Raw genomic sequence first — 10201 nt, forward strand, 5'->3', positions numbered from 1 at the left:
CAAGCGGAAGCTCCCAAAATCAAAACATATGAACCCATAGAAATCAGGGACAACGTCAAATGTGACGAGCCCCTAGATGCGTCAAGTGCCTGCCCGAATTTACGGGAAATTACGGCCACGTTTCCTGGCGGCATGCGGCGGTGGCTGTATATTATATTTTTAGGAACTATGTAAATAGCTCTCGCCATTATCAGGCCATCATAATTATTAGGAGTAAAATAAGAGGCCCTGCCGATGCCGTGCTATCCTCGTTTGGCACTGTGCTGAATTTCGACACGATTATAAATCGACGAAGAAGGAAGAAGCTGCAAACGAATTGGACGACGAGAAGAAAGAAGAAGCTGCAAACGACGAGACGACGAGAAGAAAAGCAGAACCATCAACGAGTGCAACGCGGGGTACCCACACGGGAAAGGAACTCCGAGAATCAATCCAACGGCGAGCAACAAAGAGCTCGGTGACCACATTTATTCCAAAGAAACGACAGACATCGACGAAGTCACCCAAATCCAATTGGCTTGGGTGAGCGAGAGAAAATCCAGAAACTCAATCAATACATTCATTTTTTTTTTGTTAAACGCTAATTTTAAGAAAAGAAATTTTGTAAAACATTGTACTTTTGTAAAATTCGTAATCATAAGAATTTTGTGAACGACTTAAACGCATTACGATGGATGCTGAGGAAATTTTAAGAATGACTGTGCAAAACTTAAGAGCAAAACTCTCTGAACTGAACTTACAAACGACAGGGTTAAAGAGAGCATTGCAAGATCGGTTGTTTGAGCATTTTGGACTTGAAGCAATGAATAACGTGGAAGAACGAAGTAACGAAGATGCAGAGAGCGTAAACTCGTCGGCATACCAAGATGCACCGCAGATGTTTAGTTCAAGGTTTACTTTAAGAGATGTGCAGGACAGTGTTTCGTCGTTTTCAGGGTCGGAACAAGAAGACGTAAATCATTGGGTGTCTGAGTTTGAAGACGTTGCATTTACTGTTGGCTGGGATGAGCTACAAAAATTTATATACGCGAAACAGCTCTTAGCTGGGGCTGCTAAGCTTTACATTAAGAGTCAGACGGGTGTTAGAGGTTGGATTAAACTTAAAGAGGTGCTACAAGATGAGTTCGGCAAAAAGTTGTGCGCTGCCGAAATTCATAAGATTCTAAAGCAAAGACAGAAGCAGGCAAGAGAAACATGTATCGAATACCTTTACAGCTTAATGGAGATAGGCAAGCCGATTAAACTCGATGAGGAGAGTTTAATATCCTATTTTGTAGATGGAATACCCGATGGGAGAATGAACAAGGCAGGATTATATCGGGCAAAAACGATTAAGGAGCTTAAATATGAGATCACAGTATATGAGAAGATAAGAAATAAGACGACTAATTATAAAGAAAGTAAACAGACTCAAGGGAAAGACTCAAATTCTCAGAAAAAGTGTTTCAAGTGTAACAAAGAAGGCCATATTGCCAAGGACTGCAAGGGGGAAGTAGTGTGCTATAACTGCAATAAAAGGGGTCACAAATCGAAAAACTGTGAACAGAAAATGCCAAATATTTCCATTAAGAATGAACCGGCTAATATGCTAAGAGTTAGAAGATCAGAAGGATTAACCTACAAGAAAGTAACAGTGGCAGGAGTAGTTTTCACGGCCATGATTGACTCGGGATGCGATTTATGCTTAATAAGAGAAGACATTTTTAAAACTCTCGACGGTTTAAGCATAAAGCCAGAAGTGAGATATCTCAAGGGTATCGGTAAGGGCGAGTTACGGACGATAGGATCTTTCGAAACCAATTTAGAGGCAGATGGAGTTTGCTTCCCTGTAACTTTTTCCCTGCATTTGTAAAAAGTTCAAAGTAGTGACAGATTGCAGTGCTTTTTCGATGACAGTAAAAAAAGAGAAAATACCACCCAGGATTGAAAGGTGGATTATGGCCTTACAAGAATTTAAATTTACCGTAGAACCGAGAGCTGGTACTAAAATGCGACATGTTGATGCTCTTAGCCGCCTTTCGTGCCTTTTAATTGAAGATTCAACAAAATCTAGAATAATTAAAGCACAGGATAATGACAAGTGGATCAAGGCAGTAAAAACTATTCTGGAAGGTGGGAATGAGTATGAAGACTATTTCCTTAATAATGACATACTATACAAGGATACAGTGAAGGAATTGTTAGTGGTACCCGATTCAATGCAGGACGAAATAATCAGTATGGCACATGGCGAGACATGCTAGAAAGGTTTTACTTCATACCAGAGATACAGAAAAATGTCGAAAGAATTGTTAAAGGTTGCGTAGAATGCCTAATAGTTGATTCAAAAAGAGGGAAAAAAGAAGGTTTACTGTCACCAATCGATAAAGCTCAGGAACCTCTGGGAACATATCACATTGATCATGTTGGACCGTTAACGGACACGAAGAAAAAATACAATCATATAATAGCAATAGTGGACGGATTTTCTAAATTTACTTGGCTTTACCCGACGAAGTCGACTGGAACAGACGAAGTAGTAAACAAACTTGAGAAACAGGCAGCAAATTTTTGGTAATCCTCGTAGAATTGTTACAGACAGAGGTACAGCGTTTACATCAGGAACATTTCAGGAGTACTGTAGCCGCGAAGGCATTCAATTGCTTCACATAACCACAGGGATGCCCAGAGGAAACGGTCAAGTAGAGCGAATCCATAAAATCGTTATACCAATGCTAAGCAAGTTGTGTCAAGACATTCCAGGGAATTGGTATCGCCATGTAGATAGAGTTCAGCAAATAATAAATAACTCGCCACCTCGAACTACAAGATTCAGCCAATTTCAAATACTGACAGGATTAACAATGAGAAAGAAAGACGGCGAGCTAAGAAAACATTTGAAGAGATGCAAATTGAAGAGTTAAACGATAATAGGGAAGATATACGTCAGTAGGCGCAACAAAATATTGAAAAGGTTCAGCAAGAAAACAGAAAATATTTCAATGAGAAAAGAAGGGAAGAGTCGAATTATAAAGTAGGCGAGTTAGTAGCTATAAAAAGGACACAATACGGAACAGGCATGAAGATTATACAACACTGTCGTTTGGGAAGAAGAAGAGAGTTGAACGCAGAAAAGAGAAGACGCGGAAAAAAAGCTACCGAAGCCCATCGAAAGTCGCGATTATTATTAAAAAGAACATTCATTTTTGTATACGTTACCCAAAGAATTTAAATAAACTATAATTTGTTCAACCCTACATACATTTCTGTTAGCTTTATGTTTCAGTTTGCACTTGAGTCTCACACAATAAAGAACTCCTTTACCAAAACTCCGGCACAAGCCGTAAGATTCAATTCACTTGTTAAATTGGTTACTAAGCCTTAAGGGCGGTAACAACGGAGTTAGTAACTCCCAACATAACTTCCAGCGAGAAGGAAGAACCCTAGGCAACCGCCAGGGATATTACATCGTCCTATACTGAAAACATCCTCTCCAGCAACGGACATACATCTGTACCTACCCCTCAATTTAATTAATTGGCGCCCATCGTAAAATCATGTAAGTGAGCACTTTCACCCATAATTCCTTCACGTCTTCATTGGTTTTATGTTAAATAAAAAATAAACAAGAAAGGAAAGCTAACTTCGGGCGGAGCCGAAGTTTATATACCCTTGCAGTTGAGTCGCAGTCCGCTAGGTGGCGCCACGCATCTTATATTATTTGATATATAGCGGATCGTATATAGTTGGCCGATCCTTATGAAACTTGGAAAATCGAATTATTTTGCCAAAAGAGGAATCCATTGAAACTCCCATCCTTCTAACTTGAAAAACAACGAAGTTATAGCATTTCCGATCAATCAGTTATATGACAGCTATAGGATATAGGCGGCCGATCCTGATGACATTTAGCAGATCATATAAGTTGGCCCAAATTAGAATGCACAGAAAGTCCCATCCTTCTAACTTGAAAAACAACGAAGTTATAGCATTTCCGATCAATCAGTTATATGGCAGCTATAGGATATAGTTGGCCGATCCTTATGAAATTCGACAAATCAGATTGTTTTTCCCAAAATAGAATCTCTACCAAATCCCATCTTTCTAACTTAAACAAGAAAGGAAAGCTAACTTCGGGCGGAGCCGAAGTTTAAATACCCTTGCAGTTAAGTCGCAGTCCGCTAGGTGGCGCCACCCATCTTATATTATTAGATATATAGCGGATCGCATAAAGTCGGCCGATCCTCATGAAATTTGGCAAATCAAATTCTTTTGTCCAAAATAGAATCTGTACCAAATCCCATCTTTCTAACTTAAAAAACACCAAAGTTATGCCAATTCCGATCGTTCTATGACAGCTATAGGATATAGTCGGCCGATCCTTATAAAATTTTGTACACAAGATATGTTGGTCAAATATAACATGTGTGGAAAGTCTCAACCCTCTAACTTAAAAAACACCAAAGTTATGGCATTTCCGATCAATCAGTTATATGGCAGCTATAGGATATAGTCGGCCGATCCCGGCCGTTCCGACTTATATACTACCTGCAAGGAAAAAACGGATGTGTGCAAAGTTTCAACTCGATAGCTCCAAAACTGAGAGACTAGTTTGCGTAGAAACCGACAGACAGACGGACAGACGGACAGACGGACAGACAGACAGACGGACAGACGGACATGCTTATATCGACTCAGGAGGTGATCCTGATCAAGAATATATATACTTTATAGGGTCGGAGATGTCTCCTTCACTGCGTTGCACACTTTTGACCAAAATTATAATACCCTCTGCAAGGGTATAAAAACACCAAAGTTATGCCAATTTCGATCGTTCTATGACAGCTATAGGATATAGTCGGCCGATCCTTACGAAATTTTGTACATAAGATATTTTGGTCAAATATAACATGTGTAGAAACTCCCAACCCTCTAACTTAAAAAACACCAAAGTTATGGCATTTCCGATCAATCAGTTATATGGCAGCTATAGGATATAGTCGACCGATCCCGGCCGTTCCGACTTATATACTGCCTGCAAAGGAAAGAAGCGTGTGTGCGAAGTTTCAACTCGATAGCTTTAAAACTGAGAAACTAGTTTGCGTAGAAACAGACAGACGGACATGCTCATATCGACTCAGGAGGTGATCCTGATCAAGAATATATATACTTTATAGGGTCGGAGATGTCTCCTTCACTGCGTTGCACACTTTTGACCAAAATTATAATACCCTCTGCAAGGGTATAAAAACAAGAAAGGAAAGCTAACTTCGGGCGGAGCCGAAGTTTATATACCCTTGCAGTTGAGCCGCAGTCCGCTAGGTGGCGCCACGCATCTTATATTATTAGATATATAGCGGATCGTATATAGTTGGCCGATCCTTATGAAACTTGGAAAATCGAATTATTTTGCCAAAAGAGGAATCCATTGAAACTCCCATCCTTCTAACTTGAAAAACAACGAAGTTATAGCATTTCCGATCAATCAGTTATATGGCAGCTATAGGATATAGTTGGCCGATCCTTATGAAATTCGACAAATCAGATTGTTTTTCCCAAAATACATTTTTTATACCCTTGCAGAGGGTATTATAATTTTGGTCAAAAGTGTGCAACGCAGTGAAGGAGACATCTCCGACCCTATAAAGTATATTTATTCTTGATCAGGATCACCTCCTGAGTCGATATGAGCATGTCCGTCTGTCCGTCTGTCTGTTTCTAGGCAAACTAGTCTCTCAGTTTTAAAGCTATAGAGTTGAAACTTTGCACACACCCTTGTTTCTGTTGCAGGCAGTACATAAGTCGGAACTTGGCTGACGGTTTAGCATTGTATTTTTATACCCTTGCAGATGGTATTATAATTTTGGTCAAAAGTGTGCAACGCAGTGAAGGAGACATGTCCGACCCTATAAAGTATATATATTCTTGATCAGGATCACCTCCTGAGTTGATATGAGCATGTCCGTCTGTCCGTCTGTCTGTCTGTTTATACGCAAACTAGTCTCTCAGTTTTAAAGCTATCGAGTTGAAACTTTGCACACACCCTTGTTTCTGTTGCAGGCAGTACATAAGTAGGAACGGCCGGGATCGGACGACTATATCCTATAGCTGCCATATAACTAATTGATCGGAAATGCCATAACTTCGTTGTTTTTTAAGATAGAGGGTTGGGACTTTCCACACATGTTATATTTGATCAACATATCTTATGTACAAAATTTCATAAGGATCGGCAGACTATATCCTATAGCTGTCATACAACGATCGGAATTGGCATAACTTTGGTGTTTTTTAAGTTAGAAAGATGGGACTTGGTACAGATTCTATTTTGGACAAAATAATCTGATTTGCCAAATTTCATAAGGATCGGCCGCCTATATACGATCCGCTATATATCTAATAATATAAGATGCGTGGCGGACTGCGACCTAGCGGACTGCGACTCAACTGCAAGGGTATATAAACTTCGGCTCCGCCCGAAGTTAGCTTTCCTTTCTTGTTATACAAATTTTTGTATAAACAATTTTCAGGCGAAGGGAAATTGATAGCTGGGTCACACCCAAGGAATCCGCGAGTTCTTGTTGTGTTTGACAAGAACCTTCATCCAGTAATGCCTCCAAATCCGCGTCTTCAAACTTTTTCACAGGACCCGGTCGATCCTTGTCTTCCACGTCATACTCGCCATTTTTAAACTTTGCAAACCATTCTCGACACGTTCTTTCACTTATACACGACTAATCATAAGTTTGTACGATCATTCGACGCGCTTCAGCTGCCGATTTTTTCGAATTGAACGCGAAAAGCAAAATCTCCCGCAAATGACGCTTATTCGGTTCGAATTTCGACATTTTCGTGCACCAACAAAATGATAGAAAATAAGAATACACGAACGAGACAATGGAGAGTTGTTAACCGATACTTTAGCTCGCCATTTGGCGTTCCCGATCAAAATTTCTCACCGTTTTGTGAAGATGCCACCACCTAGTCGAAAACGGCGATTTTCTACTTGTACACCTAATACAACAACGCAAAAGTTGCAGAATAGAAAATTCTTAACCAAAACAAAAAGTCACTAACTCAAAATTTAATTTCCAATCAAAAATAATTCATATAATTGTGTGCATTTAATTCAGCTTTTATATGTCTCTTTTGTTACACAAAAATTCTTGGTATTAGCTGCACAGTCTTGGTTATTTATTTTCCCTTTCCGTTTTGTTTCCCCACTCCATTTTTGGGAATACATACGGCCGCGCATGCAGTGTGTGGCACTTTGTTATTTTTATTTTTATCTTTGTGTCATAGCGGAGGCTCAGTCCCCGCATACCCCTCACCTTGCCTCTAATTGGCAAAGCAATAGTGCAGTTCGACGAGCCCGCACACATAACTAAAACGACGGCTCAGCCCTCGGGAGCCCTCTCACCCTACCAATTACCTCTGTGGGTATGCAATTCGAGCATGAATTTGTTTTTTTTTTCTCGGGTTTTATACATAACTACAGCTCCACATGAGCAATCCCTTCCGACGATATAGAAGCGTAAGACAATTCTCCAGTGATTCTGAGTCCGAGTCCGAAAGACCGGCCAGATCTTCCACCCCAAAAAGCGCAAACGCTAGAGCACTCATACACGCGAAAATGGCTTTAAGCATGGAACAAATGACAGCCACCATACAGGCGGCCGTTCAACATGCCGTTCAAGAAGCCAATATCGAAAGCCAACGTAGGGAAAACGAACTTCGCCTGGCTATACAGCGGCTGACCGAACAGGTCAACGCAGTGTAAATCGCTCCCGCGCAAGCGGAAGCTCCCAAAATCAAAACATATGAACCCATAGAAATCAGGGACAACGTCAAATGTGACGAGCCCCTAGATGCGTCAAGTGCCTGCCCGAATTTACGGGAAATTACGGCCACGTTTCCTGGCGGCATGCGGCGGTGGCTGTATATTATATTTTTAGGAACTATGTAAATAGCTCTCGCCATTATCAGGCCATCATAATTATTAGGAGTAAAATAAGAGGCCCTGCCGATGCCGTGCTATCCTCGTTTGGCACTGTGCTGAATTTCGACACGATTATAAATCGACTCGACTTTACGTACAGTGATAAGCGTCAGATTCACGTGATCGAGCAGGAAATGGGTACTCTCAGGCAGGGAAATATGACGCTACTGCAGTACTATGACGAGGTCGAGAAAAAACTGACCTTGCTCACCAACAAAGCCACCATGTCGTACGAAGCCTCGGCGGCAAAGGTTTTGTGTGACAAATTCCGGGACAACGCACTTCGAGTATTTATCTCGGGACTTGACCTGCCTTGACCTGTTAAAACAGTCAGGGGCATCGCTTTGCCTAGCTTCCGGACACCTCAAATGGGGTTCCGAAATAGAAAAGCTAGAATTCCAAGCATGCCCCAACGTAAATTTTACTGAAGTGGACTGCTCCAGTCACCACCTTTAGTCAGAAAAGCATTTTCAAAAATGCTAAGCGACAGAAAAAATGCCTTCGTGAACCCAAATGAGACGTTACCTTACAACACTTCAGTGGTTGCCACCATTAGAACAGTTGATGAGGAGCCCTGTTCGTCCGTAGAGCGTTATGCGGCAACTACGTCAAACTTGAACTCGCGGGAGTAACGGTAGGTCCCGGAGTCGTAGTCAAAACCGTAAATAGTCCTGACTAAATTTACCTGGATTCTGCAAGGGACTGCTCGGGTTGGCCAGACGCTTGCTGTGATCAGGCATGAGTTGATGTGCTTGAAGTCCTGGGGTGGTTTTCCTCAAGTACCGGTGGTATGGTGGTTCGGCTGATTCCTTATCGGCCGGTCCTACTGGCGGTCCGTTTCACGGGAGCAACACTCTAAGTAGGTTAGATAGCGCGGGGTCTGCTGGTGGTCCGTTTCACGGGAGCAACACTCGAGCTAGACTGGTATGCCGCGGGGTCTCCTCGTGGTCCGTTTCACGGGAGCAACACTTGGAGTAGTTAGGTACCGCGGGGTCTACTGGCGGTCCGTTTCACGGGAGCAACACTCGAAGTAGACTGGTATGCCGCGGATTCTACTTGTGAACCGTTTTACACAGGATCACTAGAAGTAGGTTGATTTTAAGTGCCGTGGTTCAGACACTGAGTAACGAGACGATTGACTCTGATTTCGGAACTGTCTTTATTTCAGAAGAATAGCTCTTATATAAGATGCTAAATTATACATCATTAAATCTAAGAAAGGTCAAAGTTCTGGACGTGCTAAACTAAGGTTAATGCCAGGGTCACCCACCTCTGAGTCTGCTGACTCAGATTGTTTGTTCATGTACTGCTTGCGCATTTCGGCTTAGCTGGCTGGTTTTTACTTGCATCGGTCAGTCGGTCATTCTTCCCGCTGATATGCTGCTTCTGCTTTTGGCGCCGTCTACTAGTGCTGGGTTAATAGGTTGGATATAGTTTTATGCTTATTACTAATTGTTTATAGGTGAGAAAATCGGTTAGTGGGTTTTTATATTGCGACATGCTGATGCATATTGATTGGGTATGGACAAAATGGGTAGTAGACAAAAAAGGCACCGACGAGTCTGGCAACCGTAAGATGCGGCTGGTATTAGATTTTCGAAAGTTAAATGAGAGGACAATACCGGATCGCTACCCCATGCAAATTATCGCTATGATACTAGGGAATTTAGGCTAGGCCAAGTATTTCACAACGCTCGATTTGAAGTCTGGCTTCCACCAAATTACACGGAACTTGACCGTGAAAAAACTTCCTTTTCCGTAAACGGGGGAAAATACGAGTTTCGCCGACTGCCATTCGGGTTGAGGAATCCTGCCAGCATCTTTCAGCGAACCATCGACGACATACTGCGAGAACAGATTGGCAAATTTTGCTATGCTTATGTCGATGATGTTATCGTCTTCTCAGAGGACGAAAACGCCCACATTCGGCATGTAGACTGGGTGCTAAAGAGCCTGCACGACGCCAACATGAGAGTGTCGGCGCAGAAATGCCTCTGCATACGGCATTGGCGCAGTGTTTTCCCAAAAGGGACAACCCATTACTATGATCTTTAGAACCTTAAAGGACAGAGAGGTGAACTATGCTACCAACCAAAGAGAGCTGTTAGCCATAGTTTGGGCACTAGAAAAGCTTCGTCACTACCTATATGGGGTCAAAGACATAAATGTCTACACTGACCCCCAACCGCTGACCTACGCAGTGTCGGATTCTAATCCGAACAC

Source organism: Drosophila ananassae, assembly GCF_017639315.1.
Source record: "Drosophila ananassae strain 14024-0371.13 chromosome 4 unlocalized genomic scaffold, ASM1763931v2 tig00000256, whole genome shotgun sequence".
NCBI classification, from domain to species: domain Eukaryota; kingdom Metazoa; phylum Arthropoda; class Insecta; order Diptera; family Drosophilidae; genus Drosophila; species Drosophila ananassae.